Source organism: Bubalus kerabau, chromosome X (genome assembly GCF_029407905.1).
Source record: "Bubalus kerabau isolate K-KA32 ecotype Philippines breed swamp buffalo chromosome X, PCC_UOA_SB_1v2, whole genome shotgun sequence".
In the NCBI taxonomy this organism is placed as follows: domain Eukaryota; kingdom Metazoa; phylum Chordata; class Mammalia; order Artiodactyla; family Bovidae; genus Bubalus; species Bubalus kerabau.
The window spans coordinates 128,313,462-128,327,284 of NC_073647.1; the positions used below are offsets into that span (position 1 = coordinate 128,313,462).

Sequence of the window (13,823 nt, forward strand, 5' to 3'; positions counted from 1 at the left end):
CCTGGCTTTTGCATTGACCCGAACACATCTAATATTTATCTTACAGTAACATGCATTAACGCCTCACTCTGTACCAGGCATTTTGCTAAATACCCTTTATGGATTGTTCCATTTAATCTTACAACAGCCTTATAAGATAGGTTCCACATGAATTCCTTTTTTCTTTTTTTTTTTTTTTTTTTGTTTACTATAGGAGGAAAGTAAAGCTTACAGAGAGTTGTTATCCCAAAGACTGTCATATCCTAAGGAGGCACATTACAGCACTCCCTGAACTCCATCAGTTCAGTTCAGTTCAGTTCAGTCGCTCAGTCGTGTCCAACTCTTTGCGACCCCATGAATCGCAGCACACCAGGCCTCCCTGTCCATCACCAACTCCCAGAGTTCACCCAGACTCACGTCCATCGAGTCAGTGACGCCAACCAGCCATCTCATCCTCTGTCGTCCCCTTCTCCTCCTTTCCCCTATCCCTCCCAGCATCAGAGTCTTTTCCAATGAGTCAACTCTTCGCATGAGGCGGCCAAAGTACTGGAGTTTCAGCTTTAGCATCATTCCTTCCAAAGAACACCCAGGGCTGATCTCCATACCTATCCTTAAATCTTTATGTGAAACATACTTGGTCTTAGTAGTACAGGTGATGCAATAGACTCCACAGACCGTGGAATTGACTCTATTGTAGCATTTATACTTATGTAATATATTTTCCAAGTGAATTCAAGAACCATAGTCCTGCTTATCCCTATTTTCTTCTCTTATATGGCATCCAAATCTTATATTAAAGCCATGCAGGTGAACTTAAGTCTTGAACAACAGCACCCTTGATGCTTAGTACTAACCTTGTAGATATTGAAATGATTTCAGTAAAAAGCAATATAGCTTTTTACTCTTTTTACTATTTTTACAAAATAGCTTTTTTTCTCTTTTTCTCTCCTGGACGATAGGGCCATGGGAATGAAAAAAAGAAAAAAAAAAAAAAACATTGAGATGGTAAACCTGATTCTCCCACAGTATTACTATTGAGCTTTATTTACTCTCCCAGTTCTATATATGTCAGCCCAAGGTCAAACAACCAGTACAGTGGCAGAATTATAAAAAGTAGATCTGGGAGAAGACCACAAGGTACTATAGGTCTAGTGCCCTGCTACAGTTCAAAATCAGTTAAAGAAATCTATTTAAACAGTGCTTCATTTCATCTCCTCATAAAGAATACCACAACCCCCTTGGTAAACTCTTTTAAGTGTGCATGTTCAGAGGTGACTTTCTGAAAATACTGCATAGTCTTTTCTTTGTTCAGTTGCTGTGAATAAGTGGACCCCACTTTTTGGCATGAAATAATTGAAATGAATATTGCCTTGGACTTCATCCAGCCAAGTACACAAACCAGAAACCTAGGGTTCATCATCTCTTCTAGAAAGCCTCCCTTCTGCCCTCACTGCCATAGTTTGGTCAGTCATGTCTGACTCCTTGCAACTCCATGGACTGTAGCCCGCCAGGCTCCTCTGTCCATGGAATTTTCCAGGTAATGTCATATATGCCCCAACAGTATGTCCCCATACCTCTTTTTGCCACCCATCTCCAATTTCAACCAGTCCACTACCCTCCTCCTTTTCATGCTTCACATGGTAGGTCCTCTTAAGATTTCACTTGAAAGGAGTTAAAGGTTTAAAAAGCACTAAAGTCCACTGGACTAGATGATGTTGAAATTTCCTTGAAAATAAAAGAAGGTGGAATTAACAGCCTTGTTAGAACTCATCACAATGGATCTTACTGACCCCTCTACTAGCCAGTGCCCCACTTAAGAATATCCTAGACCAGAGTATATTTTTCACAACTGGATAAATCTGGAGCATTATAGTAAAAGCCAGTGTGAGAAAGGCAGTGGGTGCAAGTGGATTGAAATGGATGAGTGGGCAGAACTGAGTGGGCAGAAAAGAGGAGCACAGGAATAAGCCAAACCAAGATGCATGCTCGAGGAATACACTGACAATAGCAGAGGAGCTAAAGGAATAAGGCAGGTCAGACTGCCATGTGAATATCAACAGAAACAAGTCATGACTCCAGTGAGTGAAGCTGGAAATGGGGAAAACAAAATGTTGAAATCTGTATGATGGTATATAATAAAAAGCTTTACAAGTTTATAATACCTACTTTTATCTTAAACTAATACAGTTATATAAAGTTTAAAAATAAAATAAAATTAAAAAAAAATACCTTTCAAGAAAGAAGATGATCTTGTTGCTATAGTGGGGGAAACTGAATAAGTGGGAACTCGTGACAGAAGCTTCATTATTCCTATTTTTAGTCTCTCCTTCTAACTAGTAATACATTGGAGACAACAGGAACTTATTCACCAAATCATAGCATACTGCAATTAGGAGATGCCTTGTGAAGTTTGGAAGCTGTAATTTGGGACAACTTAAAAATCTTTATTTGTATAAAGTAAGTTACTAGTTTAGGAGAATTTACTATTTCAGTGAGAGGTAAAGGTTAATGACATAAATCACTTCAAGAAGGTTTTAAATCAGGGGCTGGCAATTCTTTTTTTTTTTTAATGTAAAGAGCCAAATAGTAAATATTTTTGGCTTTGCAAATCAGAAGGTCAACTCTATAACTGAAGTACAGAAGCATTCATAATCAGTATATTCATAGATTAATGAATGTGATTTTGTTCCAATAAAACTTTATTTTCAAAAATGAGTGGTGGGTTGGATTTGTCCTGAGGACTGTAGCTTATTGACCCCTCTTTTAGATAAAAATTTACAGATAGGTTCATAGTAATTAAGAAAGATAATGTGGATTGTTGAATGTGTTTCTCCAATCCTTTTAAAGCTTCTTCCAAAGAGAAAACTATTTCTTATCAATAGTGTTTCTAATGCTTACTCAGAAGAAAGAATACCATTTGCCTAGCATAGAATGGAAATTTGTAAAGCCTTCATAGTAAAATAAAGACATGGTGTGAAACACTTGGTACAACTATTAAGAAGGTTCCACTGTCATTTGGAAAACATTTAGGGACTTACATAAATAGAACTAAACTAAATCATTTTGTTCGCATTTTGGGAACATTTCCTCATCTCAGCAACAGAAGCGCCATAAAAGGAGGATTTTAGGGGTAATTTTTTACTGTTATTATAAACATATATTTTTAATTATTGAGGTACCCTTACGTAGATATTATTCAGTTCAGTTCAGTCGCTAGTCATGTCTGACTCTTTGCAACCCCATGAATCGCAGCACGCCAGGCCTACCTGTCCATCACCAACTCCAAGAGTTCACTCAGACTCACGTCCATCGAGTCAGTGATGCCATCCAGCCATCTCATCCTCTGTTGTCCTCTTCTCCTCCTGCCCCCAATCCCTCCCAGCATCAGGGTCTTTTCCAATGAGTCAACTCTTCATATCAGGTGGCCAAAGTATTGGAGTTTCCCTCAGCATCAGTCCTTCTAATGAACACCCAGGACTGATCTCCTTTAGGATGGACTGGTTGGATCTCCTTGCAGTCCAAGGGACTCTCAAGAGTCTTCTCCAACACCACAGTTCAATAGCATCAATTCTTCAGTGCTCAGCTTTCTTCACAGTCCAACTCTCACATCCATACATGACCACTGGAAAAACCATAGCCTTGACTAGACGGACTTTTGTTGGCAAAGAAATATCTCTGCTCTTTTTTTTTTATCTCTGCTTTTTAATATGCTATCTAGGTTGGTTATAACTTTCCTTCCAAGGAATAAGCATCTTTTAATTTCATGGCTGCAATCACCATCTGCAGTTAAGTAGAGGTAATAATTTCAAAATCATCTGGAGTCAAATTACTGCTTACTCTTGTAGGGATGACAATGTTATACATCACTTCTGAGCTTGTTTTGAACATTGAAACCACTGACACACTTCTACAAAGATAGAATGGTCTTCCAAAGAAGTCGATGAGCAGAAAAGCCCTATCATAATGCCACTTCAACTGACTACCACTTAAATAATGAACTAGTTGGAAAGAGATAAAGTATGTAGTTAGAGTCAGCAGGAGATGTCACTCTCAGGGAGATGAGAAGCCTTTTTCCAATATCCTCTCAGTTACAGGGGAAATTCTTTCTCCAACTGTTAGCTGTCATTTTATGTACTAGAAAAGAACATCTTTTAAGAGAATTGGAAGACAAGACACAAACTGGGAAAAAAAATAATATTAGCAAAAGACACATCTGATAAAGGACAATTATTTTAAAAACAGACCAAAAAAAAAAAAAAGACTCCTAAAACTCAACAAACAGCCTGATTAAAAATGGGTCGAAGACCTAAACAGACATTTCACCAAAGAAGACATGTGCCATATTAGCATATAAAAAGATGTCCCACCTATAGATCATCAGGGAAATGCACATTAAAATAATGAGATACCACTGCCCGCCTATTAGAATGGCCAGAATCCAAAACACTGACCACACCACATGCCAGTAAAGATGTGGAGCAATAGGAGCTCTCATTGATTGATTACTGATGGGACTGCAAAGTGTATTAGCTCTTCTGGAAGACAGTTTGGTGGTTTCTTTACACTAGAAAACATACCATACTTTTACCATATAATCCAGCAATTTTCTGCTCCATGGGATTTTTCCAAAGAAATTGAAAACTTATATCCATACAGAAGCCTGGACCTGGATGTTTCCAGCAGTTTTGTTCATAACTGGCAAAACTAGGAGGCACTCAAGATGTCCTTCAGTAGTAGGTTAATGGATAAATAAACTATATTACAACCAAGCTAGAGAATATTATTCAGCACCAAAAAGAAATGAGCTCTCAAGCCATGGAGAGGCATGGAAGAAACTTAAATGCTTATTACTGAGTGAAAGAAGTAAAAACAAAATAATAAGTGATTCTGAAAAGTCTACACACTGTATGATTCCAACCATAGGCTATTGTAGAACAGACAAAGGTATAGAGACACTAAAAAGATCAGTGTTGCCAGTGGCCCTAGGATCGGCATGGGGAGAGATGAACAGGCAAAGCACAGAGGATTTTTAGGACACTGAAAATAGTCTGTATGATACTATAATGATGGATACATGGCTTTATACATTTGCCCAAACCCATAGAATATACAACACCAAGAGTGCACCCTAAGGTATACTTTGGGTGGTATGCTATGGACTTTGGATGATTATGATACATCAATGTAAGTTCATCCTTAATTTTTAAAAATCCTCCATTCTTGTGAGTGATGTTGATAGTGAGGAAAGCCATGGCATATATGGAGGCAGGGAGTAGCTGGGAATACCTCTGCACCTCCCTTTCAGTCTTCCTATTAACCTAAAAGTGCTCTAAAATATTGTCTTCAGTTTTTTTCACTTCAAAGAAAACATTTGGTATGTATTAGTATAATCAATTTATCAATACACTAATTCAACAAATAACTTATTAAGCCTTACCATGTGCTATGTTGTATGCTAGATGCGAAGGATATAATATTGACCATGAAAAACACAATTTGGGGGCTCTCAGAAAGTAAGAGAATTAAACAGCTACATTTTACAAACACTAGGATATAGAATGTTATGGGAGAATCATAATTCAGTCTGGAAGGGGACAGTTGGTAGATGGAAAGTTCTCTAGAAAAAAGGAACTTTGATAGATTTGAAGGATACATAGGTGTGCCTAGGCCAACAGGTGGGGGGGGTGGGGTCAGATGAGTCAGAGTCCTCCTCTTCTAGGGAAATGGCAGAAGTAAAGATGAAGCAACAAGGATCCTGGCATTTCTTGAAAAATTCAAGTATGGACAAAGCATTGAGTTGGGTGAGGAGCAGATGAGAAGGGATATGTCAAGGAGGAGGTTCTGAATGATGCTGAAAATACCACAGCCTTAAATTGTTCTTTAAGGATTGTTAGAGAAATCAATCACGTTTTATTTGGAGGGCAATTGAAAGCCCCTGGAGCTTTTTTGAAGAAGCCAGTGACGTGATGAACTTGGGTTTAAGCGAGCTTGTTCTACAAAAGAGTAGAGGATGACTTAGGTAACGGTAACACTGGAGGCTGTGCCAGTGGTCCAGATGAGAAAGAGTGATGACTTGAACTAGAGACGTGAGAAAGGGAATGAAGATTGAAAGGAGACTAAAGAGATACTGGGTGGATGGTAGTGGAAATTACTAAACTGTGGATGATGAGTTCAGTTTTGGATGCATCAAGTTTGAGCTGCTTGCAAGGCCACTAAGTAAACTAGCCATATGAATCCAGAGAGAGGTTTAGGCTAAAAATACGGATACCAGACTTCCCTGGTGGCTCAGACGGTAAAGCATCTGCCTACAATGCGGGAGACCTGGGTTCGATCCCTAGGTAGGGAAGATCCTCTGGAGAAGGAAATGGCAATCCACTACAGTACTCTTGCTTGGAAAACCCCATGGACAGAGGATCCTGGTAGACTACAGTCCATGGGGTCTCAAAGAGTCAAACATGACTGAGCGACTTCACTTTTCACTTTTTTTGGCTTGGATACCAGAGTTGTCCACATGTACAGTAAAACATAGCTTAAGTCTCAACAGTGATGATCTCCTAGGAAGTACATGTAGAATGAGAAGAGGACTTGGGACAGAATCCTAAGAAATTTCTACATTTGACATCCAGAGGAAAGTAAGGCAGTGAAGGAGACTGAGGAGTGACCAAAATCAGAAATAGAGAACCAGAGGGAATGAAGCCAGACTTTGAAGAAGTTTCTCTTTAAGTGGGTAGAAGAAAAGATCGAGGTGGTGGTAAGATTCTTCCATGGTTGTTTTGTCAGAAAGGTTCTATGAAAGTATATTGGAACAAGGGAATTAATAATAACTAGAAAGTGTAGTCAGTAATGGTTCCAGGTTGGGCTGAAGGGATGAATCACGGACTCTAAGCTGAAGAGGGCAGTAATTGAGGAGTAAAGACAGAAAAGTCAGGAGAACGGTCATCTCTAGGAGGCTGTGCTATGGGGGATACAAGGATGCACTCCAAGGTATTGCATGCATGCGTGTGTGCTTGTCATTATCTGAGTCACTTCTGAGTCTTTGCAAACCTGTGGACTGTTGCCCAGCAGAATCTTCTGTCCAAGGGATTATCCAGGCAATAATACTGGAGTGGGTTGCCCATTCAGGGGCCATTCAGTTCAGTTCAGTTCAGTTCAGTCACTCAGTCATGTCCAACTCTTTGCGACCCTACAGACTGCAGCACGCCAGGCCTCCCTGTACATCACCAACTCCCAGAGTTTACTCAAACTCGTGTCCATTGAGTCGGCGATGCCATCCAACCATCTCATCCTCTGTCGTCCCCTTCTCCTCCTGCCTTCAGTCTTTCCCAGCATCAGGGCCCGTTAGCTTTGCAGAAAACGTGTTGTCAAGTGACCCTTAGTCCAGTGATGTTTGCATTCATCCCACGTGGAATCTGGATCACTCTGCCAGCTTCAAGTTTAATAATCCTCCCGGCCCTGCCCCCCATCTTTGCTCCATATCTGTCTACCCATTTTTCCTAACTGTCTTCTCCTCACAGTTTTCCTTAACTTCCTCTCCACTGCAAATTAAACTCAAAAAAAGACTGGCACCACTTTCCATTGATTTTGATGTCAGGGCTTGGAGTGACAACTCCATGTGGAGAACGTTGAACCTCCTGCTGACTCATCGTTTGCTTTAAAAAAAAAAAAAAAAAAACTACTCATCTTCTTCCTGAATCCACTGGGTAAATTTATGCTCACAAAATAAGCAAAACCTCTAGAACAAAAACCATGTGAACATCAGAAGTCTTGGTCTTGCCTTGATTTCTAGACTCAAAAGTAACACAGCAGTTTTACAAAGAGGAAGAGGGGAGCTTTTGAAGTATTTTTTGTCGTTCAGTCCAATTGTGAACCAATTTATTTTGTGGTTTAAATGTAAGAACCATGAATTGTCTTTCCAGTGGATTATCATCCTCAATATTTCTACCTATAAGAAAAGAACAAAGATATTGTTTGAGAATAGAAAATATTGCAGGAAGAGAAAAAAAAAATCAGTTTAAAATGTGTCTTTCGAAGTTTGTCACACAACCCCTGCCTCCAGCTCCCCTCACTGAAGAGTCATTGTTTCCATGAAACAAATTGGTCAGTTTCATTTCCCCTCACCTATATGTCTTTTTGAGTCTTTATATTTCATTCAAATATGTCTTTTGTCTCCTTTGATTTTTGTCTCAGTCTTTCATTTTTTTGTCATCCTGTATGACATAAAAAAAAAAAATCTGCCACCCCAAATCGTTTAATATATTTGTCTTACTGGCATTTATGTTATGAGTTTCTATATTGTCTTCCTTGAAAGTGTTAGTCGCTCAGTCACGTCTGACTCTTTGCGACCCCATGGACTGTAGCCCGCCAGGTTCCTCTGTCCATGAGATTCTCCAGGCAAGAATACTGGAGTGGGTAGCTATTTCCTACTCCAACTTTATGGTTTATTTGCTTCTTGAGATTAGATTAGATTATGAATACTATAGTAGATCAGTTCATTCCATTTTTATGTAGTTTTTACCTAACATTCTCAGTATAATATAGATATTTTTGAAATTACATTATATCTTGAGTATTAAGGCAATTTGCATTAATCCACAGGCAAGGTTTTTTGAATTATTATTCCCTTTGCTATGATTCTGAAACTTTACCTTCAGTGCCTTTGATAGTTTTAGCCAAGCATCACCCATGTTCCTTGCTTTTAAATTCTCTACAGTCTTGGTTTTTGAGATTGCATGTTCTCTTGTTTTGTTTAGTTTTGCTTTCTAGCACCTCTGTGGTCCCTTGTTGCCATTCTACTAGTTGACATATTCCCCTGTCAGCCCCTTAAATGATGGTATTACCCAGGACTTAGCCCATGCTATGTGTGTGTCCCTTTACAGCTGGCATCTGTTCCAATTGGCCGTAGCCTATGCTGTACTTATGGCCAAATTTCTTTTGTAGTTTTTAAATTGTGCTTTAAAACTTGTAACAAAATTTACCATCTTAAATCATCTTAATACAGTTCAGTGTGTTAGAGAATATAAGGTAAAGACTCCTGAAACTATACCAGTGATTAGCTCAGATGTCTTTCCTAAACTCTTGTCTTATATTTTCACCTGCAGGCCAGCTATCACCTAGATGTTTTACAGATATTTCAAACTCAGCATACCCAAATTTGATATTACCATTATCTTTTGAAAAATCTACACCTCTTTTTACATTCCTTATGTTGGTGGATGGCACTCACTATCCAAGTTAGAAATCAAGGAGTTTGGCTGACCCTTTCTTTATTCCTTAGTACTAAATAATCATTTACCACCGATTTTGTTGAACTTGTAAGCCAAACAACTCTCAACTTTCTAACATAGCCCTGCTATTTTGTTTTGGTCATTTATCCAGTCATCATCTACATAGCCCCTTGCTTGGTCTTCCCATCTCTCTCAACCCATCTTGCACACTGCAAGTCCATTGATAATGAACTTTTTAATGTACCAATCATATTACATTAGTCAAGATTTTAGAATAGTTTTTTTTCCCTAGAATAAAAGCTAAATTGCTCAGCTTGGTATACAAGGTCTTTCATAATTTGGTACTTGCTAGGATGTCTAGGTTATTTCCTAACTTTCCCACCACTTTCTTGATAACCAGATAATACTAAGCTATTTTTAGTGCCCCAGTCACCAAATGCTGCCTTTCTACTTTAACATGTGCTATTCTTTCCACTAGAAATGCACATATCACCATTTAATTTTGTTAAACTCAACCTTAAAGTCTCAGCTCAAAATATTATTTGTATGAATACTTTCCTTTCTGCCTAGTTTTCAAGGGAAGACAGATACTTCTTTATTATACTACCATTTTGCTATTTACTTCTATTTCAGAAAGTATAATTACATTTTACGGAAATTTGTTGTTGGCATATATGTCTCCCACTAGAATAGAAACTTCTTAAAGGCAGCAATAGAGTCTCATTTATTTTTGTAACTCTGGTGACATGGTTAATAAAGATGTTTGGGGCTACAAGAAAAAGAATACCCATTCAAAGTGGCTTCAGCCATAAGTATAATTAATTTCACCTAACTGAGAGTCCAAACATTGGAGCAAGCTCCAGAAACAGTACAAACAGAGCTCTGGTTCTCTTTCTCTATGATATTCTTAGTTCTGATTTTCCCTCTGGGTCAGCTCTGACCCCTCACTAGTTCCCTTCCAGTTTTGAAGGTGGCTGCCAGCAGCAAATGGGGCAATATGATTTGCTGTTACAGTGAGAGAGGATCTCTTACCTCAAGGCTAGATCAAGAGATTTCTCTATCACTCAGATCTGCCAATCTAGGTTATATATCTACTCCCATATCAATAATAGTCTTCAGAGTGATGCCATAGGATGGTTGACTTCAACTTTGGGGTATTAAAACAAGGTTAAGAGGGAGGGATTATCTTGATTGGCTTGGAATCTAAGCACTTAGATGAATCTAAATCCACCTCTAGAACTGGGGGATGGAATCCATGGAAGCCTGAAAAGAATTGAAAACTCTCCTAAGTAGTAGAAATGCAGAGTTGGTGTAATGGCATCCATGAAAGAATGTTGCTCAGTTCATTAACAGCTCAGTTCACTGAATGTTGTTCAGTATTCACTCCATTGGCATGGTGTAGGGCCCAAAACTGTTTAGTTACTGTTAGTTCAGTGAAGCTATGAAAGACAATTTTTTTAAATTTTATTTTATTTTTAAATTTTACAATATTGTATTGGTTTTGCCATATATCAACATGAATCCGCCACAGGTATACACGTGTTCCCCATCCTGAACCCTCCTCCCTCCTCACTCCCTGTACCATCCCTCAAGACAATCTTATCTGCAGGCCATATATAAAGTAGGCGACAATGAGAAATATTTTTAGAAATGTTAATCATATACAAATTAACTATACACATTGGGAGGCTGTTCCTAAATTTAATGTCTTGTCCTTCTCTTGACCTTTGCCTGAATCTTATCTTGGCCTTAATCTGGAAGTTGGAGCTTCCCAGGTGGTGCAGTGGGTAAGGAATCCACCTGCCAATGCAGGAGGTGCAAGAGATAAGGGTTCAGTCCCTGTGTCAGGAAGATCCCCTGGAAGAGGAAATGGCACCCGACTCCAGGATTCTTGCCTGGAAAATCCCATGGACAGAGGAGCCTGATGGGCTATGGTCTATGAGGTCACAAAGAGTCAGACATGACTGAGCAAACACATACACACACACACATACAAAACATCTGGAAGTTAGTTGGAGCCATTTTTAAGATCTTAACAACTGGTTTAATAGCATTAATTGAAATGTCTGTAACTCAGCTAATGGGGGGAAAAACTAGCCCAGCATAGTACAGTATTGTTAAGGAAAATGATACTTTCACACAGCTATTTTGCTTTTACTGTCTTCTCAGTGTCTGCAGACCTAATAAAAAGGGATTATCTCAGCATCCTATAAGTTTAATTTTGAAAAACAAGAAGCCATGAATAATGGAAATCATTTCAAAACATCTCCACTCACATCTAAAATATGAAACAGCTAAATCAGAGGTTCTTAATAATTTAATCAGTGAAGCATAACTGGAGGATTTAGAAAAAGCGCCTAAACTATTAAAAGATTCTTCAGCTACTGCTTAATGTCAGCATCAAGTTATTTCTTGCACTGGCAAACAGCCAAGCCATTCCCTGGTCACATCCACTTTTCAGCATTTAGTAGTCCTCTCAATCATCCTGGTCAGAGCCCCAGGAATGTTTCACAGCAACTCTGCAATAATGGTACATTACTGTTAGGTCTTGAATTTTGAGATAGTTCATCTCCCAGAAAGGATGTGAATTGAGTAATAAGACCAAGTAGAGTGAACTTTATTAACGATGCTCAAGATTTTAGACATATTCTATAACCTTCAGTCAATTTTAAAAGCACTTCCCATACCCGAGTTTTGCTCTAAACCAGTCCAACTGTGTTATAGTCTCAGATAATACAATGTGAGAATTTTGCCTTTCAAAATACAGAGTTGTCAGGAAGAGTTATGTATTAATAATAGCGTCCTTAGCATTTAGCCCTAGAGAGTACTTCCTGTGTAACACAGTCAAGTGCTGTATTTGTCTAGAGTATAATTGTCCTTTGTTATGACATATATTCACAGCTTTATTAAAATAAGAATAACTTGGGACTTCTCTGGTGGCTCTGGTAAAGAACACCTGCCAGTGCAGGAGACGTGGGTTCGATCCCTGATCCGGGAAGATCCCACGTACCATGGAGCAACTAAGCTTGTGCACCACGACTATTGAGCCTGTGCTGTAGAGGCCAAGAGCCGCAACTGCTGGGGCCTGCGTGCCCTAAGCCTGTGCTCCGCAGCAAGAGAAACCACTGCAGTTAGAAGCCTGTGCAGCCCTAGCGAGTAGCCCCCGCTCAGCACAACTAGAGAAAGCCTACATGAGCACCAAAGACCCAGCACAGCCAAAAAATAAATAAAATCATGTAAAAAAAAAAAAAACTTGATTACCTATTTCTACAGAGGCCTTGGAAATAAATATTTAAATATATTCATCTACATGACTCTCTTACTAAGGAAGCCCAGATGCGTCACCAAGTTAGGAGTTATTCAGTAATAATATTTGAATGAAACCCATTCTGTTAGACTAAATTCACACTATCAAAGTCACATTATAAAAGCTTTCTCATTTATGAACCCATTATTTCTTTTTGGAAAATATATGAAATAAAATATTCATGTTGATTTATAATGATAAAAAACATTTTGAAAACATTTCTTATATTTTGAAATTTTTGCTATAATGCCAATAATCAGAATGATTTGTGTAGACTAAAATAATTTTCAAAATAAGAGATGTAATTTGCTTATTATAATCTAAATAGGAAGTCTTAAAATGTTGTCCTGAGCTAAATAATTCATATGAAGTGATAGAAATTTACTTTCTGAAGGTCCATGCTATGTAATGGTTTCCAGTGGGGTTGACAACATTTACACCATTGGATGGTTGGACTGGCTCAAATATGTAAAACTTTTAACACTAATCTCATGTTCTAAAAATCTATTAGGCAGGGGTAAATCCCTTAAGTCCTACATCTGATCACCCACATCTACTTTTTGATTTGCAAAGGCCCATAGATACACATCTTGAGAATATCGAGGGTCTGCTGAATTATTTTCAAAACAATTCAGTCTAAGATTTACAATGTTCAGAGGTGACCGATTTTAAAGTTCAGCACTGGAATTCACACAAATTCCTTCCAATTCTAAAATTTTATAATTGGATCAGTAAAGAATAATATACGGAAATATGTAATCAAACAGCTTTTTTTTTACATAAAACTGCCATCAACATAAGAATTCGAAGTTCAGACATAACTCGAGTTGTCAACAAAGACCTCAGTAACATGAGATTCTGATCATAAAAGATAGGAAGGATTAGAATAAGTGAAGAAGGTACTTAAGCCTGAGGAACAGCTTGGATAGATTCATTTTCTAAAGAATAAAAGCATATTGAGAATTTCATGAAGAGACTGGTTAGTCAGAGACAACATGGGCATTTTGGGTAAGTAGTAGAAAATAATTTTCTATAAGTAAAGTGAAGGCAAATTCAGATATTTAAACATGGTCCTGTGGTGCTTCTCACCATGTGTCTCCTCCTCCTCCTTACCTCACCAATCTCATTACACATGGTAGTGATATTCACATATACACATGGGTATATTCATGTTAGGGGCTACAGTATACATAAAAGTGAGTGAAATAACCTGCAGGATAGCCAAATTCAAGCTCTGACTGTGCCCTTTTCTCCTAATCAGAAAAGCATATCAGAATGTTAAGTAACTGAGAGTACTGTGATACTGACAATCT

General features: G+C 38.3%; 1 protein-coding gene and 1 non-coding gene across 6 annotated transcripts in view; both read left to right on the plus strand.

Annotated features, from left to right (window-relative positions):
• Window positions 1–13,823, plus strand: part of DMD (dystrophin) — a 2,389,494-nt gene that overhangs the window by 1,659,125 nt on the left and 716,546 nt on the right. The gene's annotated exons all lie outside the window — the stretch shown is intronic.
• TRNAC-ACA (transfer RNA cysteine (anticodon ACA)) lies at window positions 6,254–6,325 on the plus strand. The gene has a single exon. It is a non-coding gene; the product is annotated as a tRNA-Cys (tRNA).